Source organism: Crocuta crocuta, unplaced genomic scaffold (assembly GCF_008692635.1).
Source record: "Crocuta crocuta isolate KB4526 unplaced genomic scaffold, BGI_CrCroc_1.0 scaffold26, whole genome shotgun sequence".
Taxonomy (NCBI): Eukaryota; Metazoa; Chordata; class Mammalia; order Carnivora; family Hyaenidae; genus Crocuta; species Crocuta crocuta.
In genome coordinates, this window is record NW_027532249.1 from 13,562,516 (window position 1) to 13,589,421 (window position 26,906).

The window sequence follows — 26,906 nt, forward strand, 5'->3', positions numbered from 1 at the left end:
CCATGAAACTAAAACAGTTTACAACTAAATGCAAATAAACCCAGTACATTCAAATGAACATTAATATGACAGATGATGCTGTTTAGCTGAAGCCAAATTGCTGTCCAGGATGTAAATATGGTGCTGACTGCTCTAATGCAGGCTCTTTACAATTCAGCATGCCCGTACTGAGGTTCGCTGTGTGCCCACTCCATTTTCCCACCCCAAACCACTATGAAACAACCATTTGTACAATCAAACGCCATGTCATTTGGCACAAATACATCATTTATGTTTTAATTCCAAACCCTCTTCTCTCTAACCTACCTACTTGTGACAATGAATGTACTTCTTGACATCGACGTGGCCTTAAATATAGATACTACGAAATCATGTGTAGATACTTTGTTGTACAGTGGTCATTCAAATGACAATGATAATAATAATATTAATAGCTAATATTTACAGATGACTTACTATGTGTCAAGCACCTTTCTCTTCTAGACTATCCCACTGAATGCCCATATTTACTGCTTCAGAAAGATGCTATTGTTATCACAGTTTTATAGGTGGGCAAACTGGGGCTCAGAGAACTTCAATCACATTTTCAAATCCATGCTGTGTATATAGAATTTAAGCCCATAAGGTCTGACTCCAGAACCTGAACACAATACTTATATTAATTTGTTTCATTTATCATTAAAATGAACACAAAATTTGAGCCAATATTGTACAGAATAACAAACTCCAATTTTTGATATTTCTATACACCCATAATTCATCATGTGCTCAGTAATCATGCCTGTAGATTTGTTCAGAACCACTAGGTGCACGTGTCCTTATAGCTAGCCAAAACATGAAAGAACTCAGCTTCATGTCCACACTCAGTGAAGTGCTTTACTGATAAAAATACAGTAGTATTTACTTCATTGTAGTTCTCAATGAATGTAATACATTCAAAAGAGTAGAGCAATATGTGTTTCATGCTCTTCTATTATCCTTGTCAGACAGTGTCTTCATTCAGAAGTCCACTGATGTCTCCAGTGGTCAGCTTGGTGCAAGCCATCAATGACAGCAGAGAGTAGAGGACCTCAAGGCAGAAGAATCTATGAATCCACAGTTTAACATGCAGAAGCCAAGTTCTTCCAAAATTGGAGTTTGAACTTTTCTTTCAGCTTATTGATTCAAGCTCTCCAGAAGTCAGTGTGTCCTCACCCAACGTGGGAAATATGCAGACTGTTTTATTCCTTCTGATTGCCAAAATAAACAAAATAAACTCTTAAAATATGACTTATTACCAGAGTCCTTCCTCCTTCAATTGACTGCTTTGGTCAGGAAAACATTTGGACAAGAAAAGGATGTACCCTTGTTTGCACTCTCCCTCTAACCCCAGCCCAGATTCAGCAGCACAGTATTGTACATGTTTGGTCAAATCTCTTGCCATTCTTTTAAAAAATAATAAAAGTGTGATTAACTTATTCACTTCCCAAGTAAATAGGCGACTTAGGAATGAGGAAAAAGCTTGTACATCTTAGACCTGCAAGGGACAATGATCAATTTCCTCATAATACTGCAAAAGATGTTGATTTGTCTAATTTTTCAGTCACCTGTTGCACACACAGCACCTTGCATTGGCCAAGGTAAGACCCAACGAAGTACAAGACAAATTCTCTAAGCTTAAGGACCTTACAAACTTATCGTTATATTTGGGGTCATGCACATAGCTACATTCAGAATTTGGCTACCATTCCTTCCATCTTAAAAACAATTTGGTTAGGTAAAATTTGAGTTACTGTGCTCACGTAGGCAAGGCTATTAGGGCACAGGAGGTGAAATCTAAGGTCATAGAACTAATTAGTGGCTGAGCCAAATCCTGAAGTCAGGTTTCTTTGTCTTTGGTTTCTCCCACTAGACCAAACTGCTTCTTCACAGCAATGCAAAAACAGCGTTCAAGAAGGTATTTAGATTTATTTCTGAAATTGATCTGGCTCCATCATGAATATTAAAAGAAAAAAAAAGGACCCGATTTGTAACTGGAGCCTGGAGAATCACCCATGGCCTGAGTTGATGATTTGGTTACCAGCTGCGGGAACACTTCAATGGGAAGACGTGAAATTCCTGCAGGAAATGACTCCAGGCGGCTCTAAATTAGTAAGGAAATTAAATGACTAACTTCAATGTTTCCTGGCTTTTGTCTATCTTAATTAACAATTTATTTTGGTAAAGGAAAAATTGAACAACTTTCTAATAGTCAACATGTAAAACTTAATATTTGTGTATAGTAAAAACATGACTCCCATGTCTGCTTTTATTTAAAGAAAGGAAAAACATTTTTGAACAATTTGCAGTAACCCGTATTTATTAAATGATTCTTTAAAAAAAAAAAAAAGAACCCAACAATTACAGCATATGTGTGTGGGAAATATCAATTTCCTTTTCATAGTTCCCAAAGGTGCACTTGAGAAAAATGTGTTGATTATTAACAGGGCTAATATTTTTGTGGTAATGTTATTACTGAACATCTATAATAACTGAAGTTTGGGATTGACAGAGGTATTGTAGCCAGAACATATTGTTGATTTCCATGTCACATTAAATATGGCATCCATGTTGTTACAACTTTTGATATTTATTTTGATATGACTTTTATTTTGCCTTCATTCATTTAGTCAACAATATTTACTGAATGTGTGCTATGTGCCAGGCATTCTTCTAGGTGCTGAAAATACACAATACATTAAATAAAGCTCTTGCTCCCATGGAGTTCACGTTCTCATTGAGGGAGATGGATGATACCAAAAGGCAGGGAAATACATCAGGTAATGGTATCAAGATAAGAATGATGGAGGGGTGCTTCTTTAGATGGGGTGCAACCAGGGAAGCAGAAATGTCCTGCGTCAGTCTCTTTGTAGAAACTTGATGACTTAACACTTAATTCATCATGGACAAGTATCATGTCAGCCTGTTCTGGACTCCACAAATGTTTAGGATAAACTTGTGAGTTCAAGGATAATGGAATTCATTCTTAGGAATGAAGAGAATGAGGCAAAATTATGATTCTCATTACAGAGCTGGTCAGCTGTATTGCCAAACAAACTTGTATGCAAACTTCTATTACTAGTTAAATTTAGAGGCATCAACTTTATTTTCACTAAAATTGAATAAAGGCAAATTCTATGATGTCTCCAGCATGTCTATGAGCAGCAGCAACAGGTGGTACCTTTTGTTGAACAATATAATGTGCCGAGTACAGAACTTCTCATAAATTAATTTTCTTATTCTCACAAGAGCCCTGCATATGGGTATGATTGTTCCCATCTTATAGGTAAGGAAGTTGGGACTCAGATATGTTAAATATGTTCCTGGAGTTTCCAGAACTAATAATGACGCACATAGTTGGAGTGTTATGTCACTTCTGCTGGATCCCACACTGCTGGGAGGAATGAAGGAGATTATCTAATCTAACATCGTTTTACATATAGGCAAATGGAGGCAGCCCTTGAGACCTGCCCAAAGTCACAGAGCCAGTGAGTTGGGGGCAGAGCTGGGACTAACTAGCTCTAGGTGACATGGGCTGCCTCCTCATGAAAGCTGTGAAAGCCAGATTGTATGACTCACCGCCTTTGCAACAAATGTCTGGGGCAGTGGATATTCATTTGGGACAAAGGTGAGTCTTGACCCCTCTTTCATGTCATGTTTAACAACAACAACAACAAAATCAATTCCAGGTGGATCAGTGATCTAAACATGGGAGATAAACAACAAACGAAAAAATTTTAAATTTTAAACGAAAAAATAGGAGAATATCTTCATGACCTCAGGGTGGGGAAAGAAGTGCTGACAAACATGAAGGTTAAAAATGAGTACATTGAATTACATTAAAACTAAGAATTTCTTTTCATCAAAGGGTGCCATTAAAAATGCAAAAAGGAAAATCACAAAATAAGACCAAGATATCTGTGGGGTCCCTGGGTAGCTCAGTCGGTGAGGCATCTGACTCTCAATTTTGACTCAGGTCATGTTCTCATGGTTTGTGAGATCGAGCTCCACGTCAGGCTCTGCACTGACAGCCTGCTTGGGATTCTCTCTCCCTCTGTCCCCATCCCCCTCTTGCACACATGCTCTGTCTCTCAAAACTAAATAAGTAAATAAATAAACATAAAAAAAAGACAAGATATCTGCAATACACATATATCTAGCAAAGACCTCATATCAGTGTGTGAATGTGTGTGCACTCATTTCTACAAATAATGGCAAAAAGGCGGTTAATCCAATAGAAAAATGGAAAAATCTGAACAGGTATTTCACAAAAGAGGATATACTACCAGCTAGTTAACATATGAAAGGGTGCTCAACATACTTAGTTATTAGGAAAGTTTAAATTCAATCTACAGCTTGATACTGTTACACACTCCCAAGAATGATTAAAGTGAAAAAAAAAAAAAACACCCAGAATATTAAGTTGGACCATAAGAAATTGCAATATTTTATAGGTCGGAAATAAGCAAATATCAACACCTGCATATAGTTTAATCTATACCAAGTATTGAGGAGGATGTGGGAAACCCAGAGCTTCAGACACTATTGGTAAAGTGGGAGTTGGTACAATCCTCTGCAAATCTGTTCGACAGTATGGCAGATAGCTATCGCTCTGTAACCGAGTACACTAAAGCTTAGCAACTTAAAAAAAAAAACCCATGTATTAATTTATACAAGTTCTGTCGGCCAGGTGGGTAGCTCTGCTGGTCTGGGTTAGGTTCGGTTAATCTCACCTGGGTTGGTTCATGTACCTGTGGTCAGCTGGCTGGACAGCTGGGGGCTACCTAGTAGCATGGCCTTATCCGGGACTACGCTGCTCTTCTCCTCATGGCTCCCACATCTTTTAGCACGCTACCCTGGACTTGTGACCACAGAGAAGCAAGGAGAAAGCAAAAACACACAAGTGCTTCTATGAGCTTTACTTATATCAATTTTCTACTGTCCCATTGGCCAAAGCAAGTCACATGACCAAGCTCAGAGTTAGCATGGGAGGGACATACGTTGGCATGAATAAAGAGATGCATGAAAAATTGGGCTAGGATTTACTCAAACTGGATAAATATGTATATACCCTATGACCCAGTAATTTCACTCTTAGGTATATACCCAGCAGAAAGGGCTATATGTGCTCACCATGAGACATGTACAAGAATGTTCACAGAAGCAGTATTTATAATAGCCTCTAACTGAAAACAACTGAAATATCCATACATGTAGAGTGGATAAGCAGGCACACTGTTGTATATTCATGTAGAGGAACAGTACCTGCAATGAGAGTGAATGGACTACAACAAAATGTAGATAGATACATAGGTAGGTAGGGGATGGATAGATAGATAAAGAGATGATAGATTATATATATAAATATATATAACATATATGTGTACATTCCTGGGATTTTAAATATCTAAACTATTTTCTTGTCCACCTCTCCCCTTTGTGATTATTCAGTCACACAAAGCATTTTCAGCAACTCCACCTACCTTTGTTGTTTGTGTTGACCTCTGGTTTCCCTCCAACTTCGTCACATCTTGTTATTAGTTGTCTACAAAAAAAAAAAAATCCAGAGTATACTGGGTAATCTCACGAGAACAGTACAACGACCATCAATTCCCTCCATTTCTATGACATGGAACACCATCAAAAGCATCTTGTAAGAGTTTTGGCTTGCCTCTTCAAGAACTGTCACACGCTCTTACAGTGCACTGTTTGCTGTCACTTCAGGGGCTTGCAGGTGTATGTGAGAGGGCGTTTATCACTTCCTAATGTCGACTCATCTACCAAATATCAGTATTTCAGGTAACAGCTGCCATCCTTACTCATGGATCATTCTTCATTTGTTATGTGGATGTTTAGAGGAGGGTTTCATTGATGTCACAGAGACCAGTAAGTTAAGTGTCATCTGAAAAAGCCATCAGCTTACAGCTGATGGTAGTGGTAACTTCTTCAGACTCATCAGCTAAGTTATTTCATTAACAGCACTCACAAGGCATATGACATTTCCCCAAAGCTTGACGAAAAAGAAAATAATTCTTTATACTTAGTTTTCCACTCAGGTTTCTCTCCATGTGATAGGGGTATGTCTTTCTCTTTCTTTTCCTTCCTTCCTTCCTTCCTTCCTTCCTTCCTTCCTTCCTTCCTTCCTTCCTTCATTCCTTCCTTCCTTCTCTCTCTCTTTCTTTCTTTCTTTCATTTTATTGTGGTAAGAACACTTACCATGAGATCTATCTTCTTAGATTTATAAGTATGGAATACAGGCTTGTTATCTCCAGGCACAAGGTTGTACAACAGATCTCCAGAACTTAGTCATCTTGAATACCTGAGATTTTACAGCCATTGATTAGCAATTCCCCATTTCCCTTGGGAGTCTCTGGCAACCTATTTCTTTATTTCTATAAGTTGGGCTATTTTAGGTACTTCATATAAATGGGCTCATGTACTATTTTCTCCTTCTGTGACTTACTTATTTAGCACAATGTTCTCAAAGTTCATCCATTGTTGTCATACATTATAGGAATTCCTTATTTTTAGAGGCTAAATGGTATAATAATACAGATATATGTATTACTTATTCTTTATTCATTCTATCAGACATTTCCATTGTTTCCACATCTTGGCTACTGTGAATAGTGTTGTGCTGAACATGGAAGGACTAATATCTCTTTGATATCTTGATTTTTCAATTCTTTGGATAAATGCCCAGAAGTGGGATTGTTGGATCAGATGGCACTTCTATTTTTAATTTTTTGAGGAACTTCAATACTGGTTTCCATAGAAGGTGAACCATTTTACATTCCTGCCAGCACTGTTAGGGTGATCACTCACCTGAGCCCTGGAGCTCACTTTTCCCAGGCTTTATGCATCCCCTCTGTATCTTGCATGTTCAATCTCCCTCGTCTGCAAACATCTCTGCTCTGCTCACAAACATGCATCTAAGGGATGTTACCTAAACCATGTTATTTTCTTAGGCTCCTTGAAAACATAGTAAGTGTCTTCCTCAGTGATGAGTCCTTCATCACTAAGTCACTCCCCATCCACCTCCTCATCCCCAAATCAATGTCTGTGCATAAGTACCAGATAAGGGAGGAGGCCATGAAGATGCCAGTCCCTCACTTTTTCTTTATTTCTATACTCACAGCCCTTGTTTCCTCATCTTTCAGTCTCCTGAACTCTGGCTCCCAGCTGGGGTTGCCCTCCTTGAGGGGCATCCTTACACAGGCCTCAGAAGGTGCTGTGTCCTCTCCAACACCCTGGTCTGGATGAGGTCAGAAAACACCTTTAGTAATTCCCTGAAGCACAGCTAAGACCAACCAGAAAACTTTAAACAAGACAGGATTTGAGGTGAATAAGGGAATAACCCAAAACCAAATTATCTGTCCCACAAAGTAGGCTTCCTCAAAGACCGTCAGCCTGAGGATGCCTCCGTGCTAGTTCCCTGGGACACAGAGCATCTTTCCTGTATGTAGGAGCTTCTTCAAGTCCTTCTCAAAGTCCTCTTGAAGTCTAGACTCAAGAAAGTGAGACCCAGAGATAGTTAACGATCCTCTCTCCTGCTTGCTTTCTGAGTTTCATTGTCCTTGCTGAATTACCAACCTTCCTGACACCTAAATGTTCACCCTGCTCATGTACATGGGTCAGGCCTTGGCCCGTAGCCTGAATAGGCCAACCCTTCCAGTACAACATAATAAATGCAACCTTTATAGGAGGCACAGGTATAGCCAGGCAAGTATACTTTTATTACAGAATCACCATTTAAGACTATCATTGACCCCTTAATTATTAAATTCACTGGCCTCCTCTTGGTTTTCCTTCCCTTCCCTTCTCTTCCCTTCCCTTCTCTTCTCTTCTCTTCTCTTCTCTTCTCTTCTCTTCTCTTCTCTTCTCTTCTCTTCTCTTCTCTTCTCTTCTCACTGAGGCACTGGACCCAACTGCTCCCATTTGATACTCTTTCTTCTCTTGGTTTATGTGACACTGTTCTCGTCTGTTTTTTCTCTAAACTCTTGACTTTCTCTCTGTTTTCACTGTGTATGCTTCCTCCTCTTACACATTAGCATTGCCCAAGATTGGGTCCTTGGCTCTCTCTTCTTTCTCTTTCTCCTTCCAGTTGCTCTCCTCAACTGAGTAGGTATTTGTTCTAGAATACCCTAAATGGTGTTGGAACATTGGAAACATTAGAGACTGTTTTCTGTGCAAACACAGCTCCTTTCTCTCCAATACATCTTCCTTCTTATCCATAGAACATCTCAAACACCACCCTGAACAAAATCTTTCCTTGTCTACCTTTCCCTGTTCTAATGTCACTTCTTCCTTTGAATGCATGATGCATTTCAAACATTTTATTATGTGAAAGACACTATTCCAGGATGTTACATCCTCACACCTATTGACTGGATATTATCATCTCCACTTTGGAATGGAGACCAGGCCTTGCTGAGGCCCAGCAAACTGCCTAGTGTTGCACAATTAGTAAGTGGCAGACCTGCACTCTGAATACAACACAGCCACACAGCATTATTTGTGCCTTCTTGAGGCACCTCTCTTACTCTGCCTTCTTCTTCTTTTTTTTTCCCCAATGTTTTATTTATTTTGAGAAAGAAGGAGAACATGAGTGGGGAATAGAGAGAGAAAGGACAGAAGGTCCCAATGTGGGGTTTGAACTCACCAACCTTGAGATCATGACCTAAGCTGAGGTCAGATGTTCAGTGGACTGAGCCACCCAAGCGTCCTTCTTACTCTGGCTTCTATATTTATTTTCGTAGTTACTTAATTCCTTTGCATGCAAGCTCTTGAGGAAGTTTCTTATTTCTCCTTTCAGCTCCTGGCATCAAGCTTATAATTTGGAATTTTGGAAGACAGCCTCAATTTCAAATATTTTATCTCACCATACAAATAAGTAGTTTTGACCCAATTTGTGGCTTGTAAACTGTGGTCAGTATACACACATGCCTGGCGCATTGCAGGAAATCAATGAATATCTATAAAACTGAATTGAATAATTTGGGCAAACAAGCCGGGCTTATTTCAGATTTGAGTGAGAGAGATAAAAAGAGAGAGTAAATGATCCCAATCCAGATATAATGCTTTATTAAAACAACAAGCATAAATTTGAAGTGGTCACTGATTACTAGCACCTGTGTATGCTTTGCAAGACTGATGCAATACAGAGTAAGAAAGAACAGCTTTCTACATCATTTCACTTCCAACCTCAGAACAGAAGAGGGGGGGAAACATCTGACCATGGTCTAATTCCTCTGTGACTGGTCTGCGGCAATCTGTTCTAACCATAAAATTCTTGTTCTTGCCCAATTTCTCCTCTGTTTAATTATTCTTTAATATCAGGGTGAGTATATTTACTAATACGTTTTAAAAAATGCTAGTATTTTCTGTCAACACTCAAGTATGGTCTTCTCAACCCACTTCTTATGGGAAGTAGGCCTTTTTCTAGACATTTCTAGAAACTTAAAATTAGAGGCATGAGCTTATTTCCTCACTCAATTTTAGCACCAGTTCCCTGAGAATGTAGAGACACCTCTTGCTCTCATCTGTACCATTTCTCAAATCAATGGCTTGGATGGCCAAGGGTTAATCTCCTCGGTACAACGTGAATTCTTACTAATTGGAGACAGACCAGCATGTACTATCTTTATCGTGACCTTTTCTCCTAGACCTTGGGCCTATTTCACTTCAGGGTTCAGAGTTCAGCTTCTGCTCTTAAATCTCAACACGGAGTTACTTTCTTCAAACGCCAAACTACAAGTGACTGTTGGCCTGGAAGGGTATCTGCCATGTATTTGTAAATAATTGTAGGGTTTTCTTCTTACCCTCTACTCTACTGGCCTCTTACCTTCCTATCATTCTGCATCCCTCCCCCTGTTTGAAGTAAGATCAGCCTGTGTCTTAATAGATGAACCCAAAAACAGTTCTCAGAAGGTCTGACAACACAGCAATGGATAAAATAAATCGCACTACATGTTGTCATTCAGCAAAGCCGTTTACAGACAGAGCTATTTTGAAGCCATTAAAAAATGCTATTCATCTTGAACTTGCCATCTGCCTTCTGTTTCTGGACTCGTCTATTGCGTTAGCTAAGAGATTAGTCTCAGCGGCCAACTTCCCTCTAGCTCTCCCGTGACACTCGGGGAGACTCTTATGGGAAGAAGGCAATTTATTTTCGCCGAACGACCACATGGCTAACTATACACGGCAATTATACAAAGCAAATGTATCAACTTCTGCCACTGGAGGCAGGGGGTTCCTTTCTGGTCATTAATAATGAACGCTCTTCAGTAAGTAGGAAAACATTTACCAAATAAAATGGCCTGTTATAGATGATCCCCCAGGCAGCTGAGAAACCGCCTGGCCATTGAGGAAAGAGGGAAACCGACAAGGCTGAGCTGTCTCACGACCGCGCTTGGTTGTCCTGGAAGCATCTCCAAACCGGCAGAAGATGTGACCCGTTACCTCTTTATGCAGAAAATGTCTAGTCCAAAAAGAAGTGGCCTGGTCTTTCTGTATTGCTATTCCATTGCTTCCTTTCCTGGCAGCTGCGTAATTGGGAATGCCGTGAAATCAAAACGAGGAGCAAGTAAATTAGAGCCGGGAAGTGTCAAGTTGATCTACTGTGGCTTTGTGGGGCAGCAGTGCCTGGCAAATTCAGATTTCTCCCCAAGTCCCCCTCACCACTTCACCCACCATTTAAAATGCTTATTCCTTGTGCTCCGGGAGCTCTCTGGAGGCTCCTGTTTGCTCTAATGCTTAGCTATGACTTGGTCCATGGTCACTCATTCATCGTACTCCTTTGCAGGCATTTTAATGAATAAAATGCCTGAAAAGGTGCTGACATTTTAATGCCTCCTATTGATACTTTATATTGAAGCAACAAGCTTTGTACTGCATTCAAAGCCCTTGCAAATCCAAATGCTCTGGGGTCTTAGCTACCTTGCTCACACAGGAGGTGTAATTAAAAGACACATGGAACATATGCACTTACACCCTGTTTTCATATTGAAGACAGCTGACCATTGCCTAATTAATTTTCAACACCTTTATGAGGTAGGTGTATATTGCCCTTCCTTTATAGATGGATGACTTCAGTCAGCAGAATGATAAAATTCGAAGTCTCAGGGCAGAAACTGTGCCTTTGATGAAGTCTGCAAAGGGCCTAATGGTGATTGGTAAAAACAACTCCAACAACATTAATAATACTGTGATGAAACCTGTGGCTTCTCAGCTGGTCCAAAATGTAAACTAGCTCTAGTGTTTTCCCAAGTTCCATGAAAATTATGGTCTACTCAATCATAGTTTTGTCAACTGAATGCATGCATGCATCTCTTCTGACAAACCACAAAGGATGGGATGATGAGAACCAACCTGGCAACTCTACACTGTCATCGAACTTCAAGGCACTTCAAAAACTTTCGAAATGTTACTAAGGTTTTTAAAAATTAGTCATGAAACACATATTCACTGAGGGGCAATTATGTGCAAAGCACTGAGCTGGGTGTTTAGTCTCTTTCTTACCGGACTTACTGTCCGATGGGAGATAAGACACTCTGTAGAGTAATCGACACAAATAAGGGGAAACACAGCCTTTTGTGGGAGTGGACTCCAGGAGGAGCACCTAATCCAGGCTTGGGGAGTAGGAAAGGCTTCCCAGAGAAAACCATGTCAAACCATACCTGATAGCTTAAGGACTGGTTAGAAGTCAACAGGGAAAGGAATGGGACTTTGGTAGTGGCATATTGGGCCCATGGGCATCCATTTTAAAACTGCAGAGAAGGCAATGAAAATGCAACATTAGTAAAGGCTGTTCAGTTGGTTTAAGCCAAGTGAATCCTGTTAAAAACAACCTTCCTGCCTTTAGAAATGAGGTCTCCTTCTAAAGGAGATGGTCCAAGCAAGTGATTTCTGAAATACAACTGATGAGGGGCATCTGAGTCATCTGGGTGACTCAGTTCTTTAAGCATCCAACTTCAGCTCAGGTCATGATTTCACACACAGTTCGTAAGTTTGAGCCCTGTGTTGGGCTCTGTGCTGGCAGATCCGAGCCTGGAGACTGCTTCGGATTCTGTGTCTCCCTCTCTCTCTGCCCCTCCCCCCCCAAAAGTAAATAAAACATGAAAAAAAGAAATATAACAGATGAGAACATGGGGATTCTCTTTATGCTCTCTGGAAATAAGGAGTATAAAAGACAATTAGTGTTAAAATTGTGTGAAGAAATAAGTTCATACCTCTAATTTAACATTTCTAGAAATGTCTGGAAAAAGACATACCTCCCACAGGAAACAGGTTTAGAGGAGCATACCAGAGAGGTGCAGATTTCCCTTGGAAGCTAATGGGAAATTTAAGTGATTATAAAGAGAGGAGGGAAAAAGAAAGAAAAGAAGGAAAGAAAATACAGGATTAGCAACACAGTTCATATGTAATGTGAGTAATCAATGCGGTAAGAGAATTTGAGAAAAAACTTCTGAAAGAAGAAAATAAAAGTTGATCCTTAAAATGGATTTCATATTGGTTCATTATTCATTATTTCAACTATTTTCTCAGTTTATAAGAGCATAATTCATAGAAAAAAACTTAGTTGTAGTCATTCAACAAAAGCAAGCATTCTTTCTCTTTGTTACAGACAAGCAATGTCAAACCCAAGGAACTGAAAGGGCATTTTAAAGTTCATTCAGGAGACTTCTGGGGAAAGCTGGCAAAATAGACAGGATTATAATACCTCTCTCATTGGGAACTTAATGAAATGGGGTGGACAATAAATAAATAAACCCAACAAATGATACAGGAGCATTGTTTTAACTTTGGAAAGTGTCTAGAAACAGAAGACCCTGGAAATTGATGCCTGCCTCAATATAAAATCCTTCCAGAAAAAATACTGTGGAGATGAAGCCCAGAATAAAGTCTCATTAATTGTGCCCTCTCCCATTCTACTACCATTTTGGAAATGGGATATGCCACCCAGGGGTGACAATGAAGCATGCCTTTCCAGAGAGAAATTCTTCCTTGACATCCTAGATAAGTAATACTCAGGCGTGACGGAAGAAACCAGTATGGCTCCCCATTTCATTTTCTCTGACTGGAAGGGAAGACCCAAAGATGGAATGAGGGTACATCATATCCAAATCCTTTACTTTTATTATTTTATTCATACTGAGAGTGAAGAGGCATCACAGCTGGGGAGAGGCATGTAAACCAGGAGATTTTTTTTTAATGCTTATTTATTTATTTTGAGAGAGAGAGAGAGAGAGAGGCAGAGAGAGAGAGAGAGAAACAGAATCCCAAGCAGGTTCCCCACTGTCAGCGCAGAGTCCAATGCGGGGATTGAACTCACAAACTGTGAGATCATGACCTGAGCCAAAATCAACAGTCAGACGCTTAACTTACTGAGCCACCCAGGAGCCCTGCCAGAAGAAGTTTTTTAGACTAGGGCAGATTGTCTCCAACAGAAGCAATGACTTAGTGGTTAAGCTTGAATTGGGGTAATACTTCAAAATTTGAGGGTATTTCTCAGGAAAACACGACACACTAGAACTTTTAACAGAATTCCAGGGAACAGGACTGAACCAGAGATTAAATTCACCAACTGTAATTAAGTACAATCCCAGATATAATTCCTCTTGCTCCAACAAGAGAAAAAGAGAAAGTAGAATGCAAGCTATTAGAACAACAGACAGAGACAGGCACCTGGGTGGCTCAGCTGGTTGAGCATCTGACTCTTGATTTCAGCTCTGATCATGATCCCAGGGTCGTGGAATCAAGACCCGAGTTGAGCTCTCTCTCATTCCCTCTTCCCCTCTACCCTTCCTACCCCCCTCACCACTTGCACAAGCACGTGCTCTCTAAAAACAAAACAAAATAAAACCAAAGAACACAGACAAAGGTAAGAGAGGGGGAAGAAGTCAGAGAAAAATATATAATACTTGGGCAGTTAAAATATCTGGACAGAGCTATTCCCATCAAATAAGAATAAAAGAAAAAGAAATGAGACTGCAATTATGCAGTGATATTACAGCAAAAAAGGGAAGAAGCTTTGAAAGACAAATGAAGAAATCACTCTTCAGGAAGACAATAAAACAGGAATACTTTCTGTTACCAGTCCTCTACACCCTCAAACGACCAAAAGAGAATAGGAAATCTATAAAACAAAAGTTCCAAGCTAGATGTGAAACTTTCTTGGTTTAAAATGAAACAGTTTTTAATAGTTACATAGTATCTCATCATCCCATTGATACATACTGATGGAGTTCCTATATTTTTTGTTATTTAATGACTGCACTAAAATTTTAAGGCCTCTGTATGACAAAAGAGCTACAAAGATTAAAAAAGTAGAAACTAAAAATAGAACTAACCTACAATCCAGTAATTGCACTATTAGGTATTTACCTAAAGGATATAAACATACACATTCAAAGGGGGTACAAGCAATCCAGTGTTTATAGCAGCATTAATCAACAATAGCCAAACTATGGAGAGAGCCCAAATGTGCACACACTAATGAATGGATAAAGAAGATGCAGTGCATATGTACAATGGAATATTACTCAGCCATCAAAAAGAATGAAATCTTGCCATTTGCAATGATGTGGATGCAGTTAGAATGTATTATGCTAAGTGAAATTAGTCAGAGAAAGACAAATATCATTTCACTCATGTGGAATTTAAGAAACAAAACAGATGAATGTAGGAGAAGCGGGGAAAGAGGAGAGAGGGAAACAAATAAGAGACTCTTTTTTTATTAGTTTTTTTTATTAGTTTATTTATTTTTGAGAGAGAGAGAGTGTGTGAGTGTGCAGGAGTTGGGCGGGGCCAGAGAGAGAGAGAGAGAGAGAGAGAGAGAGAGAGAATCCCAAGCAGGCTTCACGCCATCAGCAGCAGAGCCTGAAGTGAAGCTCAAACCCAGGAACCATGAGATCATGACCTGAACCAAAACCAAGAGTCCAGAGCTCAACCAACTGAGCCACTCAGGTGCCCCAAGAGACTCTTAATGATAGAGAACAAACTATGGACTGAGAGAGGAAAGTGGGTGGGAGATGGGCTAGATGGGCGATGGGCACTGAGGAGGGCACTTGATGAGCACTGGGTGTTATATCTAGGTGATGAGTCACTGACTTATACTCCTGAAACCAATATTGCACTGTATGTTGACTAAAATTTAAATAAAATGAATACATAAATACATCCAGTGTATGTGCACACTTGCATGCGTGTGTGTGTACACACACACACATACATAGATTAAAACAAGTAACAGACAAAAAGATTAAGTAACAGACTTGGAAAATATATGCAACATACATAAACCAACAGAAGAATATTATTCAGAATATATAAAGAACCCTGACAAATCATGAAGAAAAAATAATCCATGAAATAGGACAATAGGCAGAGGGTATGTGTGGAGAAGCAGGAAATTCTATAAGAAGAAAACCATGCTGGACAGTGCATATATGAAATGGTAAACAATCTCACTAATAATAAAAAAATGTAAATGAGAACAACTGGTATGCATTCTGCTTTTGGAAAGATGATGTAAAAGTACTTTCCCTATTCCTCCTGCTAAGAACAGATAAGAACCCTGGACATTACATAGAAAACAACGTTAAAAGACTGAAAGGTGGCGAGAAGGCAGGCGAGCTAAAGACGTTAGAACTGAAGGAACAACAGGGCAGTGAGGTTTTGGGTTTTCTTTTTGCCCCAAACGTCCCAGACTGGGTGGCAGAGGAGGGGGAGCCAGGAAATGTCCATAGGCACAGACAAAGCCTTAGAAGAGTCTTCTTTCTCCAGTCAGACCAGGGAAGGGCAGCCTGTTATGATAGAGCACTTTTAGACAATAATGCTCTCCCCCAGCCAGACTCATGGAAAAAGCTGGGGTCCCACCCCACATTGCCTGCAAAGCCTGAGTAGGGAACTCAAACTTCCACTCTTGATGAGCTCCAGTGGGCACCCCCTGTACCTCATGTCCCCTCCCCACCACAGGGGTGGTGTCACAGCAGTCCAAGTGAGGAGCTGAGACTTTCCTCTCCACCTGGTGGTCATGAGCCACCCTCCGCCCCATCTTGGGGACAGTAAGGAGCCTGAACCCACTTCAACCTCATAGAAGGATTCATAGCTAGAATCTATAAAGAACGCTCAGACCTCAACTATAAAAAAAACCTAAGAAGTCACCTAGACAATGGGCAAATGACATGAAAATACACTGCATCAAAGTACATATACAGATGGCAGACCAACACACATTTAACATCCCTAGGCTTCAGAGAGATGAAAATTAAGACCACAAAGCAATATCACTGCACACCAACTAGAAAAGCTAAAATAAAACATGACAACAACGCTAAATGGTGGCAAGAATATAGAGAACTTGATCTGTCATACATTGGTGGAGGGGACATAAAATGGTACAACCATTCTGGAAAAGAATGTGGCAGTTTCTCAAAAAATTAAACCCTTACCCTATGAGCCGTCAACTGCACTCTTGGCATTTATGCCAGAGAAGTGAAAAGTCGTGTCCACACAAAAACCAGTACATGTTTATAGCAGCTTTATTTATAATAGCCCCAGACTGGAAACAACCAAAGATCCTATGGCAAATAAATTATTTTTTAATTTTTTAAAACATTTTTCTTTATTTTTGAGAGACAGAGAGAGAGCAAGATACAGAATCTGAAGCAGGGTCCAGGCTTTTTTTTTTTTTTTCTTTTCAAAGCTGCACAGGGTTATTATAAGGTCGGTTGGCAGTAACGCAGCTATGATCTAGTATGAATGAAATTCTGGGGTGTGGAGTCAGGGTGGCCTTTCCAGGCCTTAGAGGAAGACACCCACATCCCCTCTTCCAGCCCAGAGCCTCTCTGGAGCGGGAGTAGAGAAGGCACAGGTGCATGGTGGCAGGTCTGGCTCATCCAGTGCTTTCTCAGAAGCCTAGAAAGCTCTAGCCAGGCAGGAACCCACAGATTGGATCCGAGGTCTCACACCCCTGCCATCAGCACAGAGCCTGATGCGGGGCTGGGACCCACGAACTGTGAGATCATGACCTGAGCCAAAGTCAGATGCTTCACTGACTGAGCCACCCAGGCGCCCCCTTATGGCAAATAAATTATTAAACACACTTCAGTAATCTATACCATAGGATACTACTACTCAGCAATAAAAGGAACAAATGATTGCTAAAAGCAGCAACTTGGTTGGATCTCAGGGGTATTCTGCCGAGTAAAAAAAGGCCATCTCCAAAGGTCATCTACTGCATGATTATATAACATTTTCAAAATGACACATAATTATAGAATGGAGAACAGAGTAGTAGCAGTCAGGGGTTAGGGATGGTGGGTATCGCAGGTGTGACTGCAAGAGGCTTAGGAGGGAGATTTTGTGCTGATGGACTAGTTCTGCATCTTGATTGTGGCATGGTGCATGAATTTCTGTGTGCTGTAAAATGACATGGACACACTTTATACACACTTTATATCAATGTTAATTTCTGATGTTCATATGGTACTCTGCTTACATAAGCCACAACCATTGGGAGAAACTGACTGAAAGGTACACAGGCCTCTCTGTACTATCTTTGCAACTTGCTGTAAATCTGCAATTATTTTGAAAGGGACAAAACCCCCAACAGAGTATGATTTTTAACCTTTAGATTGGAAAACACTTTAAAATTTGATAAAAGTAACTGTTGGCGAAGCGCCAGAGAACAGGTGCAGTCATTCTGCAGGGTGGTTGATAGTTTCTATTGTAGAAACTCTTCCAACAAATCTCAGGTGTTTCATCTAAAGAAATACCCATGTACAAAGGAGAGGGACACACAAGGATTCCCCACAGCCTTGCTTATAAGGGTGAAAAATTAGGACAGCCTAAATGTCTATCAAAATTGGACTATTAAGAAAATTATGGCATATTGATATAATTAAACATAGTAGTTCAAAGGAATTAATTATGTTTGTAGGTAGCAGCATGAAAAAATACAATGTTGCTTTAAAAAAAAGCCAGTTACAAGGTGCCTGGGTGGCTCAGTCGGTTAAGCATCTGACTTTGGCTCAGGTCATGATCTTGCAGCTCACGAGTTTGAGCCCCACATCGGGCTCTGTGCTGACAACTCAGAGCCTGAAGCCTGCTTTGGATTCTGTGTCTCCCCCTCTCTGCCCCTCCCCTGCTCATGCTCTGTCTCTCAATAATAAATAAACATTTATTTAAAAAGCCAGTTACAGAATGGCACATATGGGATAACACCATTTTTAAAGCAAATACATAAAACAATACACTATATTTTCTTTAGGTAAATTTATATATATTAAAGATATTAAAGCCAAAGATATAAAATACTTCACACAAAATCCTAACTGTGCTCACATTTGTTAAGAAGAGGGAGACATAAGGAAAATATATTCACCAGGCATCACTTGGGTACTTGAAAGTAATATGACCCGAGAGTTATTTTTATGTTTATTTTAGTTTTGAGTTATAGAAGCAGTTCACCCAAAACAGAGATTATAGATATGTTGTATTTTTCCTTTTGACTGTTTTCCTGGACATATTTTCACTAGTTGTGAAGCGGGGGGGGGTGATTTTGAATGCAGCATTTGTAGAAACTTAACAAAAGCCTAATTCCATGGTATGAATATTGCAAAGAAATGAAAACAATACTTAACTATCTATTGAGCACTTCTTATTTGCAAAGTTAATGTCCTGTGTGTATTATACACATTATTTCTAAATGTCACCACAATTCTATAAATTGCTCTTCTTTCCATTTTCTTATGGATAAACTGAAGGTGATACTGAAGCTAGAAGAGCTTAAGCAATTTGCACAAGGTCGTAAATTTGGCCAGAGCAAAGACCCTGGACTTCCATCCAAATTCAAGCTCACACTAGGGCTTTACATGAGTTTCGCAATCTTGGTCCCCTGTAGAGAGTTCGACAACATTAAAGCTGGAACACTTCCTCAAAGCCAACTGTGCAAATTCCCATGATTCCCCGCCAATTAGATGGACCAAGGAGGGAAACAGACACATTGCCTTTTCTCAGATGGGAAAAAAGGAATGTCACAACAAACCTGTCCCTTGAGTGGCCAAACCTTGTTAAAAAATCATTCTTCTTAAGCACCCATTTCGCCACCGCTTTCCTCAGGAGAGAGCTGAAGAAGTAGTAGATGCCTTCTGACAAGTCAATGAAATATCCATGAAAGAACATGGAATAGCCTCCATTGACAAACACCCCCAGAGGAGATTCTTTTTATTAAAAATTTTTTTTACATTTATTTATTTTGAGAGGGGCCAGAGAGAGGGAGACAGAGAACCTGAAGTAGGTTTGTGTTGTGAGTGCAGAGCCCGATATGGGGCTTGAACTCACAAACTGTGAGATCATGCCCTGAGTCCAAATCAGGAGTCAGATGCTTAACTAACTGAGCCCCTCAGGTGCCCCTTGAGATGTTTGATGATTAACAGCTTTACATTGTTTTCCAGGTCCTTGGCCTAACAAGGACAGTGGCAACAAAAGAAATGACGACAAGAGCTAGTACTTACATAGTACTTATATGTACACATGTGCCAGGCAGTGTTCCAAGCAATATTAATGGGGCACATGACACAATAACATCACACATAGTAGTATTGTCAGAAGCAAGAACTTGATATCCAATTATTGGCATAATTTTAAAAAGTTGGCCAAATTCTCATATTAGCACACAGGCTCCGCTCAAAACCCTATACAGCTGTCAGCCACCCAGACACCTATGGGGAAGAAATGATGACACTGGGACTCTGATGTGTGACCGCAATGACATGATCCACCTATGCCAAGAGGGGTTGTGCTAAGTGTCCATCTGTGCAGGCGCAGGGGCAGCCATGATGTGAGTATCCGTTGCCGCATTCAGTGTTCACAGCCTGAATTGCGATTCTGGATGATCTTTCCCCAAGACACAGATAAAATCACTGATATGCCTTAGTCCTGTGGGTACGTGTGAAATTTCCACTACTCAGGGTGGGAAACCGGCCAGTCTCGCACTGTGCTTCTTATCTATTGTGTTCATGGTTTAATTTCATACAAGTGCTAACTATTAGCAGTACAGTCCTTGCCCTGAAGAAATAATTATGCAAAAAGCGAGAGAAGGAGCAAGCAAACATGCTCTTTCAGTCCTACCTGTCTTCTTGGAGGAAATAGGAATATATCTTCTCTCCCCTCTCAGGGGGATCTTCTGAGAAACAAAATCTCTTTTTTCCAAATAGTAGCTGACCCATGATTAGCCCCATTTATCCTTTGGAGATGTTAAATATCACATGTTTTCTCCACTTAACAAATGAGAGAATTAGTGCCTTGTCTTCTCTTGCACAATCAAAAGTCAGCTCTAGGAAGTCTTTGACCTTGAGACCAAAGCATTCAGCTAAAGTGGAAGGTTGAGCAATGATGTAGGCTCACTTGAGTAAGTATATAGACAGCCAGTGTAGGTCACTGGGACCAGAATTCCCACAGCACCAGAATTTCTTTGGAATCTTAATTCATAAATCTCTCCCCAAATGCTCTCGAACAGTGATTCACACCCCAGAAGAGGATTCCATCCACCCCCCAGGAAGCATATCAGAAATTCAGGGAAGGGGGAAAGTTTGAAAATGCAAGTTAATTTCATGTATGAAAAAGGAAAGAAAATGCCTATTGATTTTACACAGGAGATGAGTAATCAAAATCAGTCTCTTTGAGGATAGCAGGACATTTTGTTTTTTCCAAAAGTGGGTGTTGGCTTAGAAATATTGCTGTAAAGTTTAAATGTTCTAAGTCTAGATTGACACTTGATGTGTAGGAAGCTCAGAGATTAGGCATGCAGGCTTTGGAGCCAGACTGTCTGTGTTCAAATCCTGGTTCTACCATCTGAGATAAGTTGCCTTAAACTTTCAAAACCTACATTTCCTCACTTGAAAGTGAAGATGTAGTAATAAGGTGTCTTGGGAATTAAATGATATGATATATGTTAAGTATGTAGAACAGTGTTGCATACATAGGGGATACTCCATGGATATAGCCATTGTTATTAAACCATTACTTGATTATTAAAGCATTATTATTAAACCTTGATTACTAAATCATTCTTTGATTTCCTGTTTTGCCCTTGTTCTATTTAGTCTTTCTAGGAGCTTAAAGTTCTTGTCAAATGTTCAGGGCTATTCAAAATGTATTTTCTCTAGTTCTAAGAAATACGTAGGGATAGAGAAGCTCAACACACATAGTTCTGGTGATACAATAATATACTTTGTGCTCTCTGTACTTCTCCCCATTTATAATGAATACATTTTGAACACCCCAATTTTTCCTTTTACCTACCATGGTGCAGATGCTATTATTTGTCTACCCAACATTCCCTCTCCACCCTTGTTAATGGAGCCCCTGGGCATCTTCCCATTGCCATTTACCCCAGGGGAAATTTAACCTTATCCTCAGCTATAGGGGATGGATCCTGGGTAGTTAAAGCTAACCGTGATAATTCCATTTCCCATGCTGAATCTCAGATGATGTGAGAGGAAAAACTCGAGTCCCTTCATTAACCAATAGCTCCAGACTGCTGTTGTTCATGGGAAGATATGTGTGAGCAATACCACAGCAAACACCACACAGCTCGAAGCCACTTCTTTTCAATTTCTTATCTTTTCCTTCCTTTACCTCCACTCCCAAATTACTCTTTTTTTCCCCCTGTAGCTCATTTCCATTTGGATAAACACATAATTGTTTTCCATGAGGCAAAACTAAAATAAAATTAGAAAGACAAAAATTAGTAAAACAAAATTAGAAGATCATTGGGATCTTCTACGTTCTTTACTTCTGAGAAAGATACATAGAAAGGGATTCCATTTCTTACCCTTGCCATTGTCATGCTCTTGCTTGTATGTGACATCTGGAACTGCTGTTGCCATCTTAAAACCATGAAGATAGGCCAGGGGAGGGCAAAGCTGACAGCCTGAAAGTGTCATAATGGAAGGATGTTAAGAACCTGGGACCTTGATGACATGCTCAGCCGCTGAATTGTACCAATCAGCATAAAGCCTTTACTGCTGTTGGTCTTATTCTTAGGTAATACATGTCCTTGTATTTAACCCAGATTGAGTTAGTGTTTTCTATCATTTGTAGCTCAGAGTATACTAACACATGGCATATGAAATCCACATTAAAATGTCTTAAAGCAAACTAGAGTTAGAAGTGTCTCTCTTAGGGTCTTAACATTGCTTTTGATTTCTTGCAATACCCCCTTCTGTGTACATCAACTGTAAACCAATGCTACCAGTAGCGTGCCTTGGTGGCTCATTCAGTTGAATGTCTGGCTCTTGGTTTCAGTTCAGGTCGTAATCCCAGGGTCATGCGATCGAGCCCTACATGGGGCTCCACACTGAACATGAAGTCTGCTTGGGATTCTTTCTCTCACTTCCTCTGCCCCTCTCCCTCATGCACATGCTCTCTCTCTCTCTCTCTAAAATTAAAAAAAAAATTTAAAGTAATCCTCACGACTCTCCTTCCAAAACATGTCTGAATCCAGACTCTTCCTCAGCTCCCCTGCTGTCATTCTAGTCCAGGACATGGTCATCCCTCTCCTGTACTACAGTAATAGCCTTGTATCTGAGCCACCTGCTTCCATGCTTGCCCCCATTCCTATAATCTATTATTTTAAACATTGAATTAAAATTCCCATAACATAAAATTTATTATTTTAACCATTTTAAGGTGTACAATTCAGTGGGTTTTAGTATATTACCAATGTAGTGCAACCAATCATGACTATCTACTACTAGAACATTAATATCACCCACCTCAAAAAATCCCATGCCTCTTTTTTTTTTTTAATGTTTTATTTATTTCTAGGAGAGAGAGAGAGAGACAGCGTGAGCAGGGGAGGGTCAGAGAGAGAGGGAGTCACAGACTGAAACAGGCTCCAGGCTCTGAGCTGGCAGTCAGCACAGAGCCCGACGCGGGGCTCGAACCCATGAACCGCGAGATCATGACCTAAGTGAAAGTCGGACGCTTAACCGACTAAGCCACCCAGGCGCCCCTCCCATGCCTCTTTAATAGTCACTCCCCCTTTCCTTCTCTGCCCAGCCCCTGGCAGGCACTAATATGTTCTATTCTTAGCACAGCAGCCAGAGTGATATTTTTCAAAGATAAATCAGATCATGCCACCTCCCTGCTTAAAACTCTCCCAATAACTCCGAACAACAGATCCTTAGCTTGACCTAGAAGACCATTTGTGGCCTACCTCTCCAATGTCATTTTGTACCATTTGTTTGCTAGGTTCTGGCCATGCAAGCCCTGTATGTATTTCTTGAACACACGAGCTGATTCCTACTTCAAGGCCTTTTTTCACCTGCTCCCATTCCTCAGATGGACTTTTGAAACCACTTTGTGTATGGGTGCCTTCTCATCATTCAGGTCACACTTGTACTATCCCCTCCTCAGGGAAGCCTCCCTGACCTTACTGCTCTTTGGCATTCCTCCTTTTGATTTTCCTCATCACACTGACTACTATATGAAATTACAATGATTACATTCATTTTTTTTTTTTTTGGTAATATGAAGTCCATAGTTGATATAAATTTCCTTAGTTTTTGGAGTGGCTGGTTTGGTTGGTAGTGCATGTGACTCTTGAAATTGAGGTTATGATTTTGAGCCCAATGTTGGGTGTAGAGATTACTTAAAAAAAAAAAAAAGGCAAACTTCCTTAGATTTTGCCTCATGTCCTTTATCTTCTAGGACCCCATCCAGGATTTCACATTACATTTAGCTATCATGTGCCCTTAGGCTTCTCTTGGCTGCAACAGTTTCTCAGACTTTATTTTTGATGATTTTGGCAGTTTTGAGGAGAACTGGTCAAGTATCTGTAGGGTGCCCCTCTACTGGAATTTGTCTGATGTTTTTCTCGTGATTAGACTGGGCCTGTGAGTTTCTGGGAGAGATGGCCCAGAGGGAAGGTGCCATTTCATTACATCATGTCAAGGGTTCACATTCATTTTTATTAGCTGTCTCTCCCACTGTTAGAATGTTAAGCTCCATAAAAGTATAGACTACTCTGTTCATAGTTTTATTCCTAGAACCTTGAATAGCATGTAATACATAGTAAACCTCCTTAATTATTAGTTGATGGGATTAATGAATAAACTAGGAAAAAAATGACCAATATACTGCCTACTGCTTTCACATGTGAAATGAAATATGGGTCAAGAAGATTCGTTGAGCATAGGTCAAAGGCACTAAAACCCTTTCAAATAATCTGGCATATCCGTGAGATAAATCTAAACCTTCATGCAAATAAATAATTAACCCAGGGCCAATAGCACACTCAAAATCATTAATGAAAATTGATTTTCCTTCTCTGTAGGGCTGCTTCTCTCTGCTACACCACAATGCCATTTACAGAGCCAGCCATGATTCATTGTATTTTATTTCGTTTCTACCCAGGGCCTTCTTTTTACTGGTGATGATGCCAGCTTCTGTGAATTAAAAAATATATATCTATTTCACTTAGTTGGCCTATACGTGAGAAAGGTGATTTCACATAGGTAAGTTTTGAGAGGCAGAACAATGAGCTCATGCATGATGGGAAGTTTGGCTTGCCCAGGAGAGAATTCAGAAAGAGGATGACTGAGCCCCTGTAGCTGAATCAAGGGCTTGCCCAAGTGACTTCATGGATATTACAGGAGCAGGAGGAGAAGTCTGTTGGCAGCCAGCTAAATGTCTTTCCAGGAACAATGTGGAAACTGATCAAATATATATATACCATCATATGAATTGATAGAGGGAACCTGGGGGATGTCTCCAGCCATTAGAACACCAAACACCAATGGGGGCTCCCTGGTGATCATGAAGGAAGTTTGTTTTCTGGCATGAGCTCTCAGATAATAAAATCCCTGAAAGGAAGAACTATTTGTATTCCATTCAGATTTCGTTTAACCTTTTCTTTTGGAAGCCCCAGTAAGAAAGGCACATTTGTCAAGGCTTCAGGATGAATGGGGAAAGCTTTTTTGCATTAAACTTGCAGATATCTAGAAGGGCTTACTGGAAAGGCAGCCCTGGGCTGGGAGTAGGAAGACATCCACTCTAGCTGGCTAGGCAGTGGGGGTTCTCAGCTATTATTATCACCTCCATTGAGTTAATTTCCTGACTGTGCATAATCCCCCAATCAATTGATTTGAACATGAATTCCCTAGGTAATTAACAGTATTGGGTATGATTGGTCAGAATATTTATTTTTCCTAGCATCCCTCAGAGTATGTGACTTAAAGATCAAATACCATAGAGTTATAGAAGAAGTTTAACACATTTCACTTAATTCATACTATTATGACATATTTTGGGTTTGCTTGACACTGAGGTGCCATTGGTGGTGGCTCTAGAGATTTAATACAGCCCTTTGGGTGAAAACAATCATAACGAGATATGTTCCAGTCTCAGAAATGTTAGTATGTAGGGAGATTTACAATTTAGAGCTGAAATTTGGGACCTCAAATAGCAATAGAGTGCTTGCAATGCTTTCTGGGGACCTCAGTCTGCAGAGCCCCTACATTGCACAGGTAACCACGGTGCTTCCTGGGTGCCAGCATCAATGCTCAGTGTTCCAGATTTTCCAGAATTCCTCAAATTTAGCTGGTCTTGGAGGCTGCCTAGAAAACCATCTTGGGGCCACATCCCCTCCGGCCCCTCTGCTTGCTCAAGCTGGACAGTAGTGGTGGTCTGCTAGTGCTCTCTGTTCCTAAATCCTTCTCCAGAAGGCACAAGAATTCAATCCTGCTGTCATTGCTGGCCACTTCTTGTTTCTCACCTATCTGGTTTCTTGTCTTGACCAGCATCAGTCTCTACCGTCAGTGAATTCTCTAAGGTTCCCTCTGTCTATTCAGTCTTCAATCCCCACCATTCTCTATATTGCATCCTTTACTGTATTCCTAATACATTTCTATTTTTACACAACATAGGCATTCTTTCTCTTTGATTAAAAAAAAAAAGAATAATTCTGGGCTTTTCCACCACTAAAGCATCACTAACATCACCACACCAACAACTAGCATTTATTGAGCACTTCTGGTGTACCAGATACTGCATTATGTGTAGATGACCCCATAATTCACTAGAATTCTCTGAGGCAAATTCTATTACTATCATCTCTTACAAACAAGGAAAATGAAGCATGATGTGTAGGTCACTTGCCCACAATGATACAGCTAGAAAAGGAAGGGCCAAGGCTTCACCAGTTCTTCCTGGTTGCATGGAACAACCTTATACCCAGCACTCTGCAAGACTTCTCCTTCCACTAGAGGTCTGCAGCTGTTGTACAAATAGCCTCTGTGAGTGGGCTCCTGGGTTGCATGGAGAGGTGAAGGAGAGAGAGAATTTGAAGTTAAAGCCCAGGTTCCCAGCTTGGATAACCCAGTAGATAGTGATACCTTTCATCCATATTACAACTTCAGAAAGAGGTTCACAGAGACTTTGGCATCTACCTTCTCCACTGTAAAACCCATCATCTTCTTGAAGAATTTCGAAGTCCAACTGACAGACTGACCTAACATTTCGGCCAATCATGTTCTTGACCTCTTTGTCCAGTGACCGTTGGTTGGACTCCATTTCCGCCATGTGCCTTCTTGGCTATGCTTGTTCCTTGTATTCCTCACAACTTCCTGTATAAGAGATCTCATGTTTGTAAAGGGAATTTACCCATCCTGTGTCCTGCCAGCACCCTCACTGTCGCTAATCATGCCACACATTCTTCTGCCTCAGTGAGACCACCAAGACTTCAGCTTCTCTTTCTCCTCTGCATGTGTAAAGTCTGTCCTCTCTTACTCCTTTTTCAAACCAGTGAAACCTCATGGATCATGATTCCTACTTACTTCAGCAGCCTCTGCTTTTGCCATGGCCTTGTCTCTCCGTCT

General features: G+C 40.4%; 1 long non-coding RNA gene across 2 annotated transcripts; it reads right to left on the minus strand.

The window, feature by feature from the left end:
- Positions 1-1,971: 1,971 nt before the first annotated feature.
- Positions 1,972-26,906, minus strand: LOC144243158 (uncharacterized). Of its 2 annotated transcripts, none has more exons than XR_013338553.1 (4): positions 26,865-26,906; positions 21,860-21,958; positions 5,502-5,563; positions 1,972-2,122 (listed from the first exon to the last, which is right to left on the minus strand). It is a non-coding gene; the product is annotated as an uncharacterized LOC144243158 (long non-coding RNA). The 2 variants fall into 2 exon arrangements; XR_013338552.1 differs by lacking the exon at positions 1,972-2,122 and adding an exon at positions 4,758-4,874.